Source organism: Phasianus colchicus, chromosome 24 (assembly GCF_987193195.1).
Source record: "Phasianus colchicus chromosome 24, bPhaCol1.hap1.1, whole genome shotgun sequence".
Classification (NCBI taxonomy): domain Eukaryota; kingdom Metazoa; phylum Chordata; class Aves; order Galliformes; family Phasianidae; genus Phasianus; species Phasianus colchicus.
Genome location: NC_143459.1, coordinates 606,586 through 626,653, shown reverse-complemented (window position 1 = coordinate 626,653; position 20,068 = coordinate 606,586). Strand labels below are relative to the sequence as shown.

The window sequence follows — 20,068 nt, the reverse complement described above, 5'->3', positions numbered from 1 at the left end:
AGAGAAAAACCCAGCGAGGCCACGGGCTGCTCCGTCTCCAGCATCGCATCCCGGTAGGACGTAAATAATTTTCACCTCATTGACTCAGAGCTTCCCCTTTAAACTGAAATTGGTCGGGTCTGCCGTACGGAGCTCCAAAAGGACTCAAACATTCTTTAGATCTTGATTTCACCCTCATCCTCGTTGCCTGGTACCAGTGTAAGTTCTCCTCCTGCTGAATTCCAGCCACGCGCTGTTTATCAGGCGATTTCCACGTGCCCACTTGCGCTCAATAGGCTGTGTGTAATTCCCAGCTAATGCCCACGGTGTGACCGAGCTGCCGCAGCACTCGCAGCACTGAGCGCCCTTTGTCCAACGGAATCGCAACAGGTGCCCGAAGCCAGGTACGATTTCATTTCACAGTGCTCGTGTACTCGCCTTGTTTGTCCGACAGGGAAAAGCCGCCGGCCGAGCTGAAGCAGCGGCTGCCAGCAGCACGACGTTCCCCCAGGTCTGAGAAATACATTTGCCATCGCTTTGCCTTAACTGCATTTTTTTTACACGAATTTTGGATCTCTGAATTTCAAGGACTCGCGACCTGCCTGCACGTGCGCAATATACGTAAATGAAGCATTTACCAAATACCGAATTAGAAGAGTTTAGACTGTTAGAAGCTCCGTCCATCCGCGCTGCAAGCGCGCCGCCTCCGCCCGGCAGCGTTCCCACAGCCAACATGGCTCCTCAACGGCTTCACCGCTCTTCAGCGCGCCTCCCCGCCGCTCTGAACTTGCCGTGCCCTTTCTCAAAATGGCGGCCGCCAGCTTCACCCCGCGGCCGCCCTGCCCAGGTGACGGCCGAGTCGCGCGGTCACGCGGCGGGCCGTGAGGGCGGAGCGGTGGCGGGCGGCGCGCCGGGCTTGTCCGCTCCTCCCGGCTGTGCCGTGCGGTCGGCTCCTGCGGGGTCCGGGGCCTCCCGCGGTCGGTGCCGCTTACGTACGGGGCGGTGCCGGAGGGCCGGGATCGGCGGCAGCGGGGTGGGCGGGGCCGGTGGGCGCGGGCGGGGAGGGAGAGCTGTGGGGGGTGGAGGAGGGAGTGGGAGGGGGGAGAGGTGGGGGTGGGGAGGGGAGAGCGAGCGTCCTCCGGACGGCGTTCTGTTTGGCAGTTCTTGTCCTTAGTCTGATTCCTCTCTCCTTTCCCTGGCCGAATTTCGGTGCCCCGTTACACGTCCTCCAGGGGGAGGTTGGAGCTGACGGGCAGCCGGCAGCTGTGGGCTGTGCGGGGTTCTCGTGGCGGTGATGCTGCAGTAACGTGTCGTCCGTGTTCCCTTCACTGAGATGTGCCACGTGTGCTCTGTGGCTGTGCTGAGGCTGCACAAAAGATACCACGGTCGGTGTCTGCAGACTCGTGAAGGAAATTTGCGTTCCGAAGGCGGTGCTCTCGTTCCCTTTCCTCCCCCCCCCCCCCCCCCCTCCGATGTAGAAATGCGTCTGCGATCGCTGTGAGCAAAATCTGAGAAGGAACTGCATTTCAATTCATGCTGCTTTTTTTTCTCTCTCTTCCCCCATATGTCAGCACGTGGACATTATCTGCTAACTATACTTTGAACGGCGATTATTTTTCTTATGATCCAAATGCTGCGAATTTCTCAGTGGTTGCTGAGATGAAGGTAATCATAAATACAGGTTTTGGCATTATTGTACCTAGGAATAGAAAGTGCCCAGTAGCTAATCACGTTCTGCTGCAAAAAAAGAAAGCATAGTCCCTTTTTAAAAAAGCAAGAGACAGAGTGCTTCCCCCCAAAAAAAGGGAAAAATCCCCAAACGTGTACGCTAAGTTAACACACTGAGAATGAACCACAGAATGGCCAGGATTGGAAGGGACGTCAAGGATCATGAAACTCCAACCCCCCTGCCACATGCAGGGCCACCAACCTCCTCATTTAATGCTAGACCAGGCTGCCCAGGGCCCCCTCCAGTCTGGTCTTGAACACTTCCAGGGACGGGGCATCCACAGCCTCTCTGGGCAGCTGTTCCAGCACCTCACCACTCTCTGTAAAGAATTTCCCCCTGATGTCCAACCTAAATCTCCCCTTCCTCAACTTCAAACCATTTCCCCTCGTCCTGCAGTTATCTACCCTTTCAAAGAGTTGATTCCCCTCCCCTCTGCAGGCTCCCTTTAGGTACTGAAATGCTGCAATGAGGTCACCCCGCAGCCTTCTTTTTTCCAGGCTGAACAAGCCCAGCTCCCTCAGCCTGTCTTCATAGGGGAGGTGCTCCAGTCCCCTGATCATCTTTGTGGCCCTCCTCTGGACCCTTTCCAACAGCTCCCTGTCTTTTTTGTACTGGGGGCTCCACACTTGGACGCAGTACTCCAGATGGGGCCTCACAAGAGCAGAGTAGGGGGGAACAATCACCTCCCTGTCCCTGCTGGCCACCCCTCTTTTGGTGGAGCCCAGGATAGCATTTGCCTTCCGAGCCACAGGGGCACACTGCTGGCTCATGTTAAGTTTTTCATCTGTCGAGACCCCCAGGTCCTTCTCCACCGGGCTGCTCTCAAGGACCGCTCTTTCCAGTCTGTAGGGATGCCTGGGATTCCTCCGGCCCAAGTGCCAAACTCTGCACTTTGCCGTGTTGAACCTCATCAGGTTCACCCAGCCCACCTTTCCAGCCTCTCGAGGTCCCTCTGAATGGCATCCCTTCCTTCAACCGTGTCGACCGCACCACGCAGCTTGGTGTCGTCAGCAAACTTGCTGAGGGTGCACTTGAGTCCGCCGTCGATGTCATTGATAAAGATGTTAAAGAGCACCGGTCCCAAGACAGACCCCTGGGGGACGCCGCTCGTTACCGGCCTCCACCTGGACATAGAGCCATTGATGACCACCCTCTGTCTGCGGCCTTTCAACCAGTTTCTTATCCATCGAGTGGTCCACCCATCAAATCCACATCCCTCCGGTTTGGAGATAAGGATGTGGTGGGGGACCGTGTCAAAGGCCTTGCTCAAGCCCAGGCAAATGACATCGGTCGACTTTCCCTTGTCCACCGATGCCTTTTACTCCATCGTAAAAGGCCACCAGATTGGTCAAGCATGACCTTCCTCTGGTGCAGCCGTGCTGGCAGTCACGGATCACACGCCCTTTCCTCGTGCGATCATGATCATGAAGAGCGGCAGCTTTGCTCCTTCCCTTCGCTGCTCGTTTTGGTTTGAGGTACAGAGGAAAGGATGTGTGAGCCATGCTGGAGCGGTGTGCCTGCCTGCATAGTGTGGCAGTGAGCAATGCAGAGAATTTTATAACGTCTTTATAATGTCTGTCTCCTTCCTAGATGGCACTGTGTTCTCTGAGATGCGCTACGGAAATGATGAGAAGGACTTCTGAGGCTGTGAGCGGTGGCTGATGAGAGAAGCTAAAGAGAGGAACCTCAAAATTGAACTGATTGGTAAATCCAAGCCTTAGAGTTTATATGCTCTTTGTTCTAACAAACACGTCTGACCCTTAATTACTTTAACAGACCGATGTTTTTATGTCGCACTAGACAAGGTAGGGAAGCTCTAGGACTTGGTATGCTTGCACTGATGCTTCTCTCAGACTGTTTTTGCTTTTCTGTAGTAGCGTAACATCCTAGGCAGTGGCCTCCAGTAATCTTCTCATGTCAAACGATGTTAATGCTTAGACCTGATCACAGTGGTGAATATAAATGATTTATCGTTAGGGCTGCATTTCTGAATTTTCACTTCCGCAGTGAAGCTTCTCAAGTTACGGTTCCCATCCCACTGAGAAAGTCTGCCCTTCCTGTTGCAGTGTGGGAAGGTACATACAATGTCCATCTCTCCTGGAGTGTTTCCCTTCCTGTTGCTGACTGTTTCAGTCAGTGTCACTCTTGCACTCCGGTAACGCGTGGATGCTTGAGAAACGGACCTTGGAGGGGGTGGGGTGGGAGGTGTGTGTCCGACACGAGATTTTGCCTTGCTGTGCTTTTACAGTAGAATATAAGTTCTGTGTGTGAAGTATTTAAGTAATGTCTTGTTTCCGTGTTGTTACTGGCATTCTGTATGACCACGTCTTGAAGTGAAATTGTGGAGAAAAGCATTGTCTGCCAAGCTGTAGAGACAACGTTAATAGCATGTAACGTGTGACGAGGCCAGGCGTGGTAGAGAGCTCTCACAGCATGAGCGTTCTTTTCAGTAAGGCTGCAGGCTGTGGGCTGAAGGATGAGAGAAATAAGCACCTGTCTTGAATTTTCATACGGATTATTTCCCTGGAGGGCTGATAAAAAAGTTCAGTAATGATGGTGAAAGATTTATTTATGTGTATGCGCTACTACTTTGTATATCAACAGGTACTGACTTCTGTTTGCTTGTTGCTTTATAGATATGGAATGAAGGGGCATTTCATAGCAAATGGATGAAGGTATGTGTTTTCCGTCTTAAAAGTGAAATGTGCTTCTGAAGTTCCCTTGTTATCACATGTGCTTTGCTTGTCTGATTTTTCTCTAGAGAAGAGACCTTCATCCTGTGACTACTTCGTTTCCTGACTTCTCGTGGTAGCTGCCGGTATGAAGTGCTAACAGGAACACGGGATCCTTCGATTTTTTTTTTTTATCTGAAGCTTTTATTTTGAACTTTGTAAGTCAGTGTATGCTAAGGAGGGCATTTTAAAGGAAGCTGCCGTTGAACCGTATGAATTCATCTTCTTACTGGCTGGAAAGCGGCTTATTTTATGTCAGAGATCCAGAATTCCTTCCAATTCTCAAGTGAAGTTCCAGTGGATATGATGCCCTTTAAATATTGATGTACAGCTCCAGGTTTTCATTACATGGTCTGATTTACTTTTTCCATAAAGTAAGAGCTCTGTATTTTAACTGTGCAAAAGTCAGTACCTCATTTAGAACATGAGTTTGGAAAGAGACAGTCTTTCACATCAGGTAACGCTGTGCTGTCACTGTTTCCTTCCCTGCACACCCCTCTTCGGAAGCTCACTTCTCTTTGAGTTATGTTATGCTGAAGTGGAATCTTAATAGAAGTTCTACTGCATTCATTATTCATGTCCTTGTTGCTGCTTTGAGGCTAACAAGGAAATGCATTTCTTCTCAAAAGAAAGTAAGGGTTAAGCTGAGCGCGAAGAAAACTGCTGATTCTTTTTTTCCTCTCCATGCACAACTCTGCAGAAATTGGGTCCCTTCTGCTTAAAATCAGTCAGTCTGTGGCTATGAGAAAAGTTCTTTTAGTTTTTGTATGCTGTATAAGGTCACTTGTGTTACTTGTCCGTGGCAGCATCTGTAGCTCTTTCATTCAGTGATTAGTTTTAGCAGAATGACACCGAAAATGGTGTACAACAGTTAAATGTGACGTGACATTAGGACGTTAGGAGGGAAAAGCCCTTTGTAACTTAAAGTGTCTTTCACGAGGCTGGCATAGATAACGTTCTGCCTGCTCCTGAAAAGTGGGAGTGCTCTCCTCTGAAACGCTTTATCCTCATTTATATGTAAGGGTGTGAGATACACTTGTAGTCTGTTAAACTCATTCTGGGTTTTGTCGCACGGCCGTCATGTTTTGCAGAGGTAGACTACATCTGATTACTGACTTCTGGATAGAAATGTGTACGATGTGCTCGTTACCTTTGTATTATCAGCAGTCTTCATTAGGGAGGAGGTCTTGTGAAGGAAACGAGCTTTGCTTGTGTGTTGGTCACTGTCAGTGAATCGCTCTGCAGCTCTTGCAGCCCACCCAGCGTGCCTTTTGCAGCGGAGCTTGTTGTCAAGGTGTGCAAAAAGAGCCGAGTTGGGTGCTAAGCAGCTGCATGTTTCAATTGGGACCTTGTGCTGTATCTTGCTGTTGATAATAAATATTTAAAGCTTGGCCTAAGGCAGTACAAGACTGTGCTGCTTCTCCTTTAGCACGTTAAGGTTACTGTTACAGGTCACCAAGGGCAATATCAGAATGAAGCTTTGCTTTAGCAAGCTGTGGAGGTGGTGTGACGTACGTAGAGCTAGGTTTACTTATGCTGCTGTGTTCTAAAGAAATAATCTTGTACTCGTGAGAATGCTGTGGTATATTACAGATTGCTCTGTAATGCAAGCTTTTCTGTTCTACTGCTATTATTCCAAAGCAAGTGTGCTTTCACTTTCAGTTTGGAGGAGAGGAATTACTGCAGCTGTTTGTACTTCTAGGCTTTGAGTCTTCTTTTTGTGATAAGTGCTCTTCTTAATATATTGAGTCGGCCTCTCTATCCTGGGACAAAACCAGTGCCAAACGCCTGACAAACTCAGCAGGAACCGCAGGCTGTGGGAGACTGCAGTACCTTCAGCGATGGAGCAGTGCAGGATGTTGGGCTCGGATCCTAAAGCAAACCTGCGTGAGCAGAAACGTGAGCTCGTAAGTGTTGTGCACTGCTGATAGCTTTTAAAGTTGTGTGCGTAAGGACTGTCTAAGGTACTGTACAGCACATCCATCTGCTGTGTCAGGACAAGAGAGGAACTGCAGCTCTCTCCTCTGTCAGTCTGAACTCAGAAATGCTGAGATGTGAGGACAGCTAGGGGTGTACTGCTGCCACTTTGTCAAGTGCACAGGGTACCGCACACCAACAGTTCCCTGCCGAGACTCACCCGAGTCTCCACCGACCCCCACGGCAAGAATTAAATTCCCTTACCTTGGTCTGTGCACAGAGTTACCGGGTCTCCAGGGGTCAATACACGTGCCTACCTGCCCCGTGGCTTTCACAGAGCCCGGCCTTTATGGAACAGTCTCGGTTTCTTGTCGACCGTCCCGAGGAGTCACCCCACCATTCAGACAGGACCGCTGAAATCAGCGGGGTGCGCCTATCCTGTCCAGGGCAGTGGGGGAAATCCCCACAGGGCGATAATTACCCCGGACGAGCCCCCAGATTGTAGGAAATATCCAAATAATTTTCTAGGACGGTATCTCTGATAAAGCAGATTTGATTCGCAATTGCAATGGCGGGCCTCCTGCAAGCAGGAGAGCTCCCAGAAAACAGCGTTACATCTTTTATTCCCTATTCCCCGACGCTTATCTCCTTCTCCCCTGGTTCCTCATTGGCGGAGTACTTTAGGTTCACAATCTTCTCGACGCTTCACTAAACATGGAAACACTGGACAAACATAAGTTTTTGCTGCATAAGCGTAAATCTGTAGTTAATTAATTAACTTATTCCACACCTGATCATTATTTTGCGGATATCTGCTTGTCCTTCTTACCAAGATCAGCTCGGGAGAAAGACAGGGGAGTATCCTGGTGCCTGCCTGTCACACCCCAACCTTCTCACGGAGTGAGACAGTTCGGCCTTGTATAGAGGCCCTAATTTCTTTGATGCTTGCTGAATCTGGTTTTCTTTTGCCGGCAGTTTCTTATCCTAACAGAACAGCTCTACAATATGTTTTCTAATCCCTAACGCTATACTCGCATTGTTTGGAACATTTAACAACTATTCCAGTTTTGCAAGAAAGAATTAATCACATAAATCAGTAATAATGTTTCTAAAACGTGCCGCTAACATATATAGTATTTTACTTCTTAGACCAGCTGTTTCTAAGGATGGGTTACAGAATACAAATGCATTATGTTCTACTTCTTCAAACCAATTGCTCTTTTTAATATCAAATGCAGAAGCAACATTCCATTCCCACACAACTTTCTGAGACTCCAGTCTAAAAAACAGACTAGCAAACAGACTTTGTTTCCAGTGAAACAATTACTAATCTAAAAAAAGTCTGATTAAAGAAAGGCAAGGCACCATTATCTTAAGCGAAATAATTTCGAGGCTTATAGCTTTTATGTAACTCCATTTTGGACTAACGAAGATAAATGCACTGTATGAAATAATTGAAACAGAGCACAGCAGAAAGCACTTGCATGCTTGTAAAAGGAAATTTGAGTTGGCTGTCTTGTCCTCTGCAAATTTAAAGGTTTAACATACTTGCTATGTGATTTCCTGTCTCTCATATGCTTTAGTATCTTATTTGGAGGTTGGTCCTATTCCTGTTATTTTCTTCCTTTTACAAGCCCCTTATGATAACACAAGCCCCACTGGTTTGGCATTGCGACAGCCAGATCTTGTTATTTACAGAATTATTACAGAACAGATCCAAATTATTACAGAACAGATCCAAATCTGTAAATGCAATATTGCTTTTATCTTGTATTGTAAACTATCTTTGTACTGTACATCAATTTTTCCTGACGAAGGGAAGCTTATCTTTCTGCTGAACTCATTTCCTCTGAGCTTGAGTTCTCTACATTACCATTGTCTTACATTGAACTCAGCAGAATTTTAATGTGAGGAAGCTACTGAGTTTAATTTATTTTTTTTTAAATGAGCATATTTTTAGAAGAATTCAGGATCTCTCCTGAAGTGGATATGTTGTGCATGTATATATAATGTGATAAATCTTAAGCCATGACGTGGGAATATGAGCCCTTTTTGCTCATCTGCGTACAGATGCATGATTTCGTGCCCGCTATTAAAAACTCCGTTATTAAACTGTATTTGCATGCTATGGCTGTGGAATTCAAGGTCCTAGCAACAGATTGCGTTGAAGACAAATCAGAAGACCTGAAAAATCAGACCTTGTCAATGTCCTTGACTACTTCTTAAAGCAAGTCCGGGCAGATGGCTGCTCAGAGCTGTATTCTCTGCTTTACTGATGTGCAGAAAAAAGGCTGCTGATGTTCCTTACTGATGCTTAAAAAACAAACAGTCCAAAGCCCGTGGAAAGATCACCGCCAACCACAAAGCTAACAGAGGAACTGTAAAGCACGATCACTTCTATGTATGTATGTATGTATGCATGCATGCATGCATTTACTTATTCTCCCGGCTGCTTTGGTTAGGAGGTACAGCTGGAGGCCGTAACCCTCAGTTGCACGTTTCATTTAATGTGCAGCTTTTTGTGGTGATGCAGGCAGAGAATGTATTGGTTTTTCTTTACTAAGTTCTCAACACTGGGAATTGGTTCAGGAAGTGGATTTGCTGTCTTTTCCTTTCCTGTGGGTTTGCTCTGTCTGTTTTGTGGGGGGAAGGATGGTGGGTTGAGGGGAAGGAGGGAGGTTGCTTGTTGGATTGTTTTCCCTTCTTTTATCTGGGAAAATTCCTTTTGCATTGCAAGATATTTTTGTTTTTAGCCAGAAAGCTGTTTGTCTCTCCACGGTGTGGTGGAGAAAAAGAGGTGTAATTGTTGTACTAACTTGATGTAGTGCTATGCATACGAACAACAAACGCAGCAAAGCGATTTTCCCAGAACGACTGCGTGTAACTCAGCAGCTGATTGCTATGAAGGGTTCCCCTTTGGTCAGTGTGTGCCAGTGACAGCACAAGAGCCTCGGGGTGGGCACTGCGCCTGTTTGGGTGACAGGTAGGAAGTTTGCATCCCTGTATTGTCAGAGACCTTTACCGAGTCATTTTTCTCTAGGCGTGTTATTTTTTGTAAGACATGAAAGCAGTTCTGTGGAAAGTCTGATAAACACCTTAAAGAAAAAGAAGGCTTAACTCAATAGGAAGCAGAAAGATCTAAAAGCAAGCAGATTTGACCGCTAGGTATGTGCAGAAATAAGCTACTGCCTGCTATAGTTATTGCTATTAGAGTATTTTGATCTGAAGTGCCTGCCGAGGTTAGTGTGCTTTCCATGTTCCTTTTTGCTCGTTTTATTTTATCCTTAAGTAGACATTTGATACCTTTCAGTTTGAGAAAATAGAATGAAGTACCTCCGTATTCTTATCCCACTTGAGATTGTTGTCCAAGTCAGCATTTCTTTGTGCATGGGAAAAGGGAAATACTTTGTCATGCTGTCTTCTGAAAACGTGGATTGGCAGTTACTGTGCAGTTCTTCAGTAGTCTTGTGCTGTCTGTGCCGCAGTTCTGCAGAGAGGTGGCACATACAGTGCCGTTAAGGTGAAGGCAAATGCCTTAATTTTTTCATTCTTCTGCTCGTTACTGCATATGTAACAGCGTTCAAGAAAATGGCTGTCACGTCATCTGAACTGTTCAGAACACCTGGGCAGCTCTTCCCATTTCCATGTTACTGAAGACTTTCCTGAGGTCCCGTTCCTCTTTTCTGCTCACTCACACTAAAAAAACCGCAACAAACACCTCTACCTCCTGTAGTTAATTGTTCCTTAGGGAGAAGCCCTTCTGTACTTTCTCTTGCTGGTCTCTTTACTCTGTCTGCCATACAACTGATGTTTTAAAATGTGCTTTAGTGTAATTCTGTAATCTTCTATGGAATTGAATTTGTTTTGAATTTGTTTTGAATTTGTGGTTGTTTTGGAAATGTGGTCGCTTTATGTTGGAAATAATTTTTGTATGTGAAATTAATTTGCTCGGACTAGAAATCACAGATATTTTTACTAAGATGCAGTTATTTTCTTCCGATTTCTGTTCTACTTCATCTCAGCACATGCAGTGTAGTTCACTCAGCCAGGCTGGTTATACTGGTGAGTGGACAGATGCTTAGAAGGAGGTGGAAGCTCTGCAGCTCTGGCAGATGGCCCAGGAAACCTTACTGTCGTAATCAAAGCTATGGTAATGTACATCAACAGAAGTAGAATAAACAAAGGAAATGTTCTGTTACAAAGAGCCAGCTTTGGCTTATGCCATATCTGTGAATATCCTGTACAGTGCTTTTGTACCTGTGTTACTGAGACCACCAAAGTCTTTTTTTCTACCTAAACTACGTATGTAATTCAAAGTTCATCATAAATGAACTTTAATTTGATTACGCACTGGAGGAGGAAATTGTGGTCCTTTTTAAACAGCAGTATTAAAAATACATAGAGTTTGTCTAATAGCAGTCATCACTGAGATAGTGGAATAAGTAGTTGCAGGTTGATCCTGTGTTGCTTTTGATTCTACATGTACAGTATGTTTTTCAAATGCGTATTGGCGTCTGATAGATTCCAGTAATGTCTATTCCTTCCGTTCCTTTCTTTATTCAGGCACTTAATCGCTTTCAATCTATCAGGCTTCCTCTGCCTCATTTCTGATCTTCACCTAAGCGAGCAGCTTTCTACCTCAGAGTCTTTTGTAAGTATGCCTTGAATACATTTGGTTGCTCTTGTAAAGTGGGTTGTGCTGTTTCTTCTGCATGCACACGAATTATGACAAGACACCGATAATTCAGAATTGCTCGCCTCCAGTGCTGGAGGTTCTGTGCCTGACAAAGTCTTAAACATCCTGCTTTTCTTCTTACCATAGGACACAATAGCATAACTGAATTTGTAGGACTAGTACCTCCCAGTCCATTCATGTACATTGAAGAAAAAAACTGCTGGAGCAGAGATGCAGTTTGGTTTATCCTTAGGGTTTATTCCAAGGCTGCGTGCTCTGAAATGCTGGTACAGTTTGAGTGTCGGAAAACCTTTCTACTGGCATCAGTTCATTCCCAGGGGAATAACTGCAGCTGACTACAGTGTAGGTTTTGTTGTTCCATCCCCACAAAAGATATTCTGAGAATCTGTTTTTTTCTGTTCCCATTTATTAGTATTACTGCATTATTGGGATGATGGCTCATAGATGTACACAGATTGCTCTGAAAGGAATGCCTCCTATTTATTTCCGTAGGAATGACAACAGATACATAGAGTGAATTCTCAGCTACAAAACTCTGTTTTTCAACATGGTCACCACCATTAGCTATGCTTTTTTTCCAGTGTTGAACGAGAGCCTGCGTGCTGTGCTTGTTTAAAAAGAAAAAAAAAATAAATCTGGCCGTTTGGGTGGCTTGTCTTTTGCATTGCTGTTGCCACTGCTGAAACGCAGCACCCACCGCCTCACTGTGCTCACATCCACGTGTTGGTCTTCATAAAGTTCTGCAGGCATTGATGAATGCCAGTGGGTGCGATTTTTTTCAGCGCGGAGGAGTTCAGTGACACCCCTGTGCTTCACGTGCACTTCCATGTCAGGTGCTGTGCTGTCATTCTGGCCCTCTGCTGCCATCTGTCGCATGGCTACAAAATGTAACTGAATGCTGGCAGGAAGGTTCAACCTCTGCTGTCATCCCACCAGTGTCCACCTGTGATGTTGTGGGCCAGCATTATAAAATAGGAGGCATTCCTTTTGGATCAGCCCTTGTATAGTTATGAAAAAGTAAGGTTTATAATGGCTGCCTGAGTAAATTGGTGGCTGCTAAAGAGATCCACAACTCTAAACTAACAGTAGTCAGACACTGATAGTTTTCAAGGTCAATTTAAATTATGTGGCTGTATTGGGTTATTTATTTTTTTAATGTTATCTTTCATTGTCGTATTTCCTGAAAACTCTTCAGGTGTGGCATTTGAGGCTTGATTCTGAATCTGCCAACTCCAGTATTCCTGAGCAACTCCATCCTGTAAAGGTAAGTGGATTAGTTTTCATACTCCATTGTAAAACTGCTTTTAAGAATTGGTATTGCAAGAAAAATGTTGTTCTTTGTTTTACAATACAGAATTACAAAGTAAGAAGTAGAATCTTGTATGTGAAAGTAATCTAAGGTACCTTGCACTCATCTCTTCAGAGAGGAACTTTGTGGTCTTTCATGTGTATTCGTGAGTGCTGATTAGCCTGGTAGTGCAAATCGTTTTGTAGGTCTCAAACACCGCAGCTTTTTAGTTGATACACGCTTTGAGAGTCATGGTTGATGTGGTTCCAGTGTGATAATGCAGCACATGGATGTCCTTTTCCATCTCTGGGCCCACCTTGCTGCCTTTTCAACCTGTGCATTGAATTGCAATGAAATGTCAGTATCGTATACCTCCGCACTGTGTTGAGCCTCACCTTACTCATGCTCACCTACTGGATGTTAGTCAGCTTTAGCAATTGTGTTTCTACTACAGAAGGACTTGCAGGACATCTGTAGGATTGATCTGGCCTGAAGGTGATGACCTTCCAACTTGCTGGTCTCTGCCCGTGTTCTTTGTCATGACATCGGGATGTGTGTGCTTGCTGGATGCATTGATAAGAAATGTTTTTGAGAAGAGAACCTTGTACTTCCCAGAGCAGTAAGAACGTGAGGGTATGGGACACTCTTCACAAACCTGATTAAAGTGTGCTGTCCCAGACTTGGTACTGTTAAAATAGCCCTTCTCAGAAACAGAGCATTGTGCCTGCTGTGACTTAAATCCCACCCACAAAGGAGTATTCCCTGCAGTCTCTCTGATCTCAGGTGCGTGTTTCTCCCATTGCTGGAACTGCTGGACTTTCATGCCTTAACTGTATGTGGAAGGCTCTCTTTATTAGCTCTGTTTGACTGCAGTTTTAGAATCATAGAATCCCAAGGTTGGAAAGGACCTGCAAAATCATCAAGTCCAACCGCCCTCCCATCACCACTGCTACCACAAGCACTGCACCAGATCTCGCAGCTCCTCGTCCAGACGCCTCTTGAACACTGCAGGGACGGCGACTCCACCACCTCCCTGGGCAGCCATTCCAGCGCCTGACCACTGAGAGGAAAAGTTCTTCCTTATGTCCAACCTAAACCTGCTCTGGTACAACTTGCGGCCATTTCCTCGGGTCCTGTTCGTTGCCTGGGAGAAGAGGCCAAACCCTTCCTCATCACAGCCTCCCCTCAGGAAGTTGTACAGTGCAATGAGGTCTCCCCTGAGCCTCCTCTTCTCCAGACTAAACAATCCCAGCTCCCTCAGCCGCTCCTCATAGGACTTGTGCTCCAGACCCCTCACCAGCTTCGTTGCCCTTCTCTGGACACGCTCCAGGGCCTCAATGTCCTTCTTGTAGTGAGGGCCCAAAACTGAACACAGCACTCGAAGTGCGGCCTCACCAGCGCTGAGTACAGGGGATGATCACCTCCCTGCTCCTGCTGGCCACACTGTTTCTAATGCAGGCCAGGATGGCACTGGCCCTTTTGGCCACCTGGGCACACTGTCGGCTCATGTTCAGCTGAGCATCAACCAACACCCCCAGGTCCTTTTCCTCCTCACAGTCATCCAGCCACTCATCCCCAAGCCTATAGCACTGCATGGGCTTGTTGTGGCCAAAGTGCAGGACCCGGCACTAGCTGTATACTAGCTGTATGCAGACTTGTTGGGAGGTAATAAAAAGATCTTTGAAAATAGGTTGGAGATATTAACCACTGAAGCAAGAAGGTGAATTTTTTGTGCCTTAAATTAGACTTCAGAGGATGTCCTTGAACTCAGAAGCTTGGGCTTTGTTGCAGCTTGATATTTACAGCTGTGCCCTGGTCACAGTGGCGATGTGACATTAGCAATGTCATCACTGCGCCCAGGTCACAAGCCCTGACAGCAGGCACTGGGGATAATTTAGTGTGAGGCCGTTCTTCACATCGGTCTTCATATCCAGGCACATGGATGGTATCTTTTTCCAAATGTGCAGGATCTGTAAAATAAAATTATATACCGCATAATTATTCTTGCAAATAACACTTAGTTGCAGGGACGTATTCCCATTTTTCTTGCCCAGGTTTCATAATTAAAATAGTAGTATTGTTCCCTGTAGCTATTATTTCATCTGGTTCAGGAGGGCCCTTTGGCTTCGTACTTTAGCTCCATTGTTAATACTTGATGGATCCAAACCCTCCAGGAATGCTGGTGATCTGAGGTGGATCCCCTTTTCTCACAATTGTTTTTGAAAGTGACAGTATCAATAATTGTGCTGTTCTGTCATGGGGTTGAATAATTGAATCTTGTTCACCATTGTTTAACAGAATTGGATTTATCCTCTCACGACGTGACAGTTTTCTTCTCCAGAAACCCAAGGGAATCCTTTTCTTTCCCTGTTTTTGCCACAAGCTCCAATTGGCACGTGTCCCATTTACAGATATGTTCAACTTCATTTCTCCCTTTTGCATGGGCCATAAGTCTGACGCCCTTTGAAGAGCCTCCGTTGCTAATTCAGAGGCAGCTTGCTGTTCATTTTCCCTCTCCAACTCTTCCTTGTCACTTTATATATAAACAGGGTTAAAATTTGTCCTAGATATGACCAATAAACCTCTGTGCCTCATTCTTATCACAGGGTCCTGCAAAATCTAGAATTGTGTGTCAAGTTTTGGGCACTATTTCCCAAAATGCCAGTGAATTCCTAGAAGTTTCACTTGTTGAGACTGCCCTTGAATTTTAGTAGGATGAATTTCCGAGCCTTTGTGTTTCATGTGATCCATAACCAGCATTTGTTGCACCTCTTCCTCACAGCTTCCCTGAGTCAGGATGTCATCTTTGTGCATGTGAGGAGACAGTTTGTAATCATGCAGATGTTCAGCCACTGTTCTGTGGCAAACGGTTGGACTGTGCAGTTGCACTGGAAGAGCGACCATCATTTCATTCTTGTTTGTTACGTGGAGCTGTTTCCCTCATCTCTTTCCAAGGATACAAATTGGAATACAGTTCCCAATCCTTCTCCCCCACAACAGCCGACCCACTCGCACTGGGCGCTCTGCAAATAGATAAGAGGTCCCATTGAGGCTCCTGAGGGAGTGCAGTAGGTAGTATTGTTCCTGGGTCTTTTGCTTTAGAATTTGGCACTTTCTTGCTAGGGTTTATTGAACCCTCTGTGTTTCTATATCCTCTGTAATTCAGGAGTTAGAAAACCATCAATCTTAGCATGAAACATCCTTAATAAAGCTGTCTCTTAATAAAGCTGTAAACAATTCTTTTCAAGAAATCCTATTTTCACTTTTTTAAACAGAATGCTTTAGCCAAATCTGTACAGGCTTCCTTGTTTCATTGCAAGCTGTCCCTCTGCCCTTGCATTTACAGTCAAACCTGTGTCCAAGTTTGCTTAATTTGGTAGACTGTAGGAATTTGCAGAGGGGAAAATGAACCTTGTCATTACAGGGAGAGAGTGCAGGCTTGCTTCAGCTTTTGCAAGGTGATTCACCCATGCCCCAAAAAGTCATCTAAAACGCAATCATGTTTAGGTGTCATCAAATAATAGAATTATTTAGGTTGGAAACGACCTCTAAGATCACCAAGTCCAACCCCAACCCACCCCCACCATGCCCACTGACCTTGTCCCTCAGTGCCACGTCTCCACGGTCCTCGTAAGCCTTCAACTTGTCAACTTGTTCTCTGTGAGTGTGTAGCACAAACAGCTTTGCTGCGCTTTGTGTGTATGTTCCCTATAGCTCTGGAGGTGGGGAAGCTGCCCAAGTGACTGCAGAAGGAACTCTAGCTGCACTATGCCTGGTTACAGGTCAGCCTCATGGTCTTGGTCTGTCTGACTTGACTAGTGGGAGTGTAAATTGTTGAGGTTTGTATGTCAAGCACTTACTCTAGACAGTGTGCTGTCACTGGAACGGTACCTATGAAGGAATGACCTGTCCATAACGCGCATCTCATCAGCACTGCCTGATGCCTTATACTGAGCTGCCTTGTTTTGGAGTCACGTGCCAAATCAAGCCGGCACTGCCTGGTGGGTCTCCTGGGTAACACTGTTGTTAGAAACCCTGGTTTTGATGCCTTTGCGTGATGGGAAATTCCCTACCAACCTCTGAAATACAATTTTCTCTAAGTCCTACGCTCCTGTCTGCTAAGCTGTGCGTTCTGATTGCTACAGAACGGGGTTCTTGTTTGCTTTTGCAGGAGTTTGTAACTGTTGGTTTATAACGCTCTGAAGGCATCACAGACCGCCTGCTTCTCTCCGCAGTGCTCAGGGGCTTTTCTGAGCTGCAGGCCCTGCACTGCAGCCCCGTGGCACCCCAGCCTCACATCTGGTGCTGGACTGAAGCTGGAGACTCCTGGAAGCAGGGGATGCTCCTGCCCCACAGAAGGGCTCGCAGCTCCAATGCAGCTCCAGTGCCCTCAGCGCTGGGGAGGAGGCAGAGGTGCACCCAACCTTATTCCTTGTGCGGATCACCGTGTGAGGCCACCAGGAAAGGTGGGCACAGGTGATGCTGCTGGGGGACATGTGAATGGCATCAAAAGTGACTGCAGAGCTCTCGGGCCAGTAGTCAGGGGCACGGGGCCCTGGTGCTGCTGTGGGACAGGCGTGAAGATGAGGGCACTGCCGATGCGTGCCAGTCGTTGGCTGCAGGACTGGAGCTGGTAGCAGGGCCTTGGGTTCTGTGGCTGGAGGACCTATTTGAGGATTGGTGTCTGCTTGGAAGAGGTGGGACCTACCTCCCTAAGGGATGTGAGGATATTTTCATCAGTAGGACGGCAGCTTCATGAGGGAGGCTTTGAAATGTGAATGGGGAGGGCTGCTGAGTAAAGGGATGCCGTGATGCTGTGGGAGGAACCAGAAAATCAGCACTATGATTAAGCGAGGACACTGCCAGCAGGTTCACAAGGAAATGCCTGAAGGCATGTGGAGAAATCCCCCAAAGCTCCAGAGGAGGTTCTGGTGGGTAATGGTGAGGCTGCTTGGATTCGCACAGATGGAGAGAGGAATACATGAACAAGAGGGATCAACACAGGAAAGAACTTTTGGACGGATGGATTGAGTGGATTGAAGGATCATCGCGTGAAAGGATGGATGGAAATATAGGTGGATGGAAGGATCAACCGAGGAAATGATTTCTGCCCCAGAGACCAGTGCCCCCAGGCCCTGTCCCCTCCATGGGGACCAGCGGGGGTGGCCCTGGAGGTACAGAACCTGCATCCCATTGGCTCGAGCCACTTCCTTGGCTGCTTCAAACCTTGGAAACTTTGGAGGAGGTTCAGCTCCGTGGCTCCAGCATGGTGAGTGCCCCTGTATCCCCTGTCCATTTGGGATGGGGTTATGGGGTCTGTGTGCAGGATGGATCTTAGGTATGGTGGTTCATTGCTCCCTTTTAGTGGGATGTGGGGTGAGATGGGTCCTTGCCACATGGGTCCCCTTCTTACAGGTGCGAATGGGTTCCTTGGAGTAGAATGGATCCCACTGCCCACCTATGAGGGTTTATGGGGTACAGTGGGGCAGGGCGGGGTCCCTAACCCTGCAGCTGGATGCTCTGTTTAAGGTGAGAAGGAGGACAATGAGGTAAAGCAGGGCAGAGGGAGGACCCCCTGCTTGCCCCTCTCCTTCACTGCTATGTTAGTGGGGTAACAGCAGTTCTCAGAGTAACTGTCCAAACCATCCTAGTCTCACAGCCTCTGAGCTGTGAAGGTGGTGCTTCATGGCCTTTTTCTGTCCAGGGTGGTTGGTGCTGCGATGCGGTGAGTCCCATTGCACCAAAATTACTGATTTTGTGCTGAAATTCAACTCTTCTTCCCCAACTGTATTCTCAAGGGATCCTTGTTCCCCACCCTCTCCTTCCTCTAGACTTGTATCTTCAGCCTCCAAATCCATCCACCCTTCTGCAGCAACCTTCCCTTATCCCTCCAAATCCAAATCTGTCATTTCCAACCCCCAAATCCATGCACCCTTCCCTTTTACCCCTTGCTTTTCATCTCCAGCCCAAATCTAGCATTTCTAAGCCCCAAATCCGTCTAAGCTTTCCCTTGTTTTCCATCCCCAAACCCATAATCTGGCATTTCCAACTCTCAAATCCATGTACCCTTTTACCTCTTGCTTTACATATCTGACCCCAAATCAGGCATTTCCAACTTAATCGCGCTGCCCCAAGGAGCGGCGCACACTGACGGGTGGCCTCAGACTCTGTAACCACAAAGTAGTTATAGAAGCAGGTATGTTTAATCAGGGCTGCGCATACGCCGGGTGCAAGGGGGAGAGCTGCTCCTAACTCGCACAGCGTCAGGAAAAAGGGTGCTACAGATACAGGCCGAACTAATACATAACCAGTAGTTTCCAGGAATTGGGATGCATCTTCATTACATTCCCAGAACCCATTAGCATGCGGTTCCCCCCCACTCGCGCGTGCACAGTGAGTGGCGAGGGTCTCCTCCTGGTGGTCGCGGGATGAAGAATCCTCATCTTCCTCACGAAGGCTCCTAGTCTTTCTCCCTGTTAACTTCTGACCCTGCGGGAGGGCCAGCCCCCCCAGCCCAGTTCCAGCTTGCCCTGCGGACATCGAATCACCTCCCTGCCAGGCGTCCTCAGGCTGTTCTCAAACCCTTCTCTTTACGGCCTTCATCCCCTCGTTATCCCAGACCCAGTGTCTGCCATCCCTTATTTTTCTAACATTCTTGCTTCTACAAACTATCTCTAACTCTCTCCCCCCCCACCAGCCCCATCCTTAGTCCCTGTGAAGCCTTTTCCTCCCTTTTTTACTACGGGGCCTTTCTCACCCTTCAACGCCGGCCCGCACAGCCGCACCGGACAACCGCGCACCAGGCACGGGCTGCGGCCCCGCACGGCCTCCTGCACGCCCCGCCCCCCGCGCCTGCTATTGGCCAGCCGTGCCCCGTTCGGTCATCCCATTGGCTGCCACTGCCGCCTGTTATATGCACGCCCTGCCCCCCGACCCTTCTTCCGGGAGAGCCCCGTCCGCCCCTTCGTCTCTGCGGAGCCAATTGGCTGCCCTGGCTGTCACTTAAGGCTTGGGAGGAGGGACGATTGGACGAACGAGGCCACGCGGGGTGCCCGCTCTGCGCGTGCGCGGTCCGGGGGAGGGCGAGTCCGAGTACCGGGCGCGCGGAGGCGTGACGTCACCCGACGCGACGCGACGCGACGCGACGCTGCCGGGGTGGGCGTCACGTGACCTGGGGAGCCGGCGGTATGGGGCTGAGGAAATGCGGGTCCTTGCGGGGCTGGGCGGTGGGTCTGGCGTGTTGTAGGGGCGTGGGGGGGGGGTCACGTCGGGCTGGGAAGGGAATCCGAGGCGTCCTCCTGGAGCTGCGGGTGCCGGGACGTGTTCTGGGGGCCCCGTGGGGCTGGGAAGGGGGTGGGGAAGCGGGGCTCTCACGAGGCCGGGGGGGCACGGGCCTGTTGTGCGGGGTATTCCCCTGAGACTCGGGAGAAGGGGCCGGCGGTCTCCGTGCCTGATGGGGCCGTTCTTCCCCCGACTCCCCCTCCTCCCTTTTGTTCCCCTCTCGCAGACCATGGCCGCCCCTCTTTCCCTCACGCTGGTGCTGGGCGAGGCCTCGGAGAGCGACTCAGAGCCGGAGCCGGAGGGGGGCGCGGCCGGGACCCCCGCAGCGGGGCTGAAGGTTCCGGGGGAGGCGTCGGAGACCGAGGAGGAGGAGGAAGAGGACAGTGCGGCCCGAGTGCCGCTGCCAGGGGTGTCCCGGGGGGGCCCCTCACTGCTGCAGCAGCGGC

The 20,068-nt window shown here is 48.3% G+C and overlaps 1 protein-coding gene across 7 annotated transcripts in view; it reads left to right on the top strand.

The window, feature by feature from the left end:
* The first annotated feature begins 23 nt into the window (after window positions 1-23).
* Window positions 24-20,068, top strand: part of LOC149915091 (uncharacterized) — a 34,165-nt gene continuing 14,120 nt past the window's right edge. Inside the window, exons 1-10 of one of the 7 annotated variants that reach the window (XR_016459772.1) lie at window positions 24-383; window positions 568-1,012; window positions 1,551-1,644; window positions 3,299-3,412; window positions 4,345-4,383; window positions 4,470-4,526; window positions 6,143-6,347; window positions 10,921-11,008; window positions 12,249-12,317; window positions 12,776-15,580. The gene's annotated coding sequence lies outside the window, so the exon portion shown is untranslated. The other 6 variants (XR_016459774.1, XR_016459773.1, XR_016459771.1 and 3 more) reach the window with 6 other exon arrangements.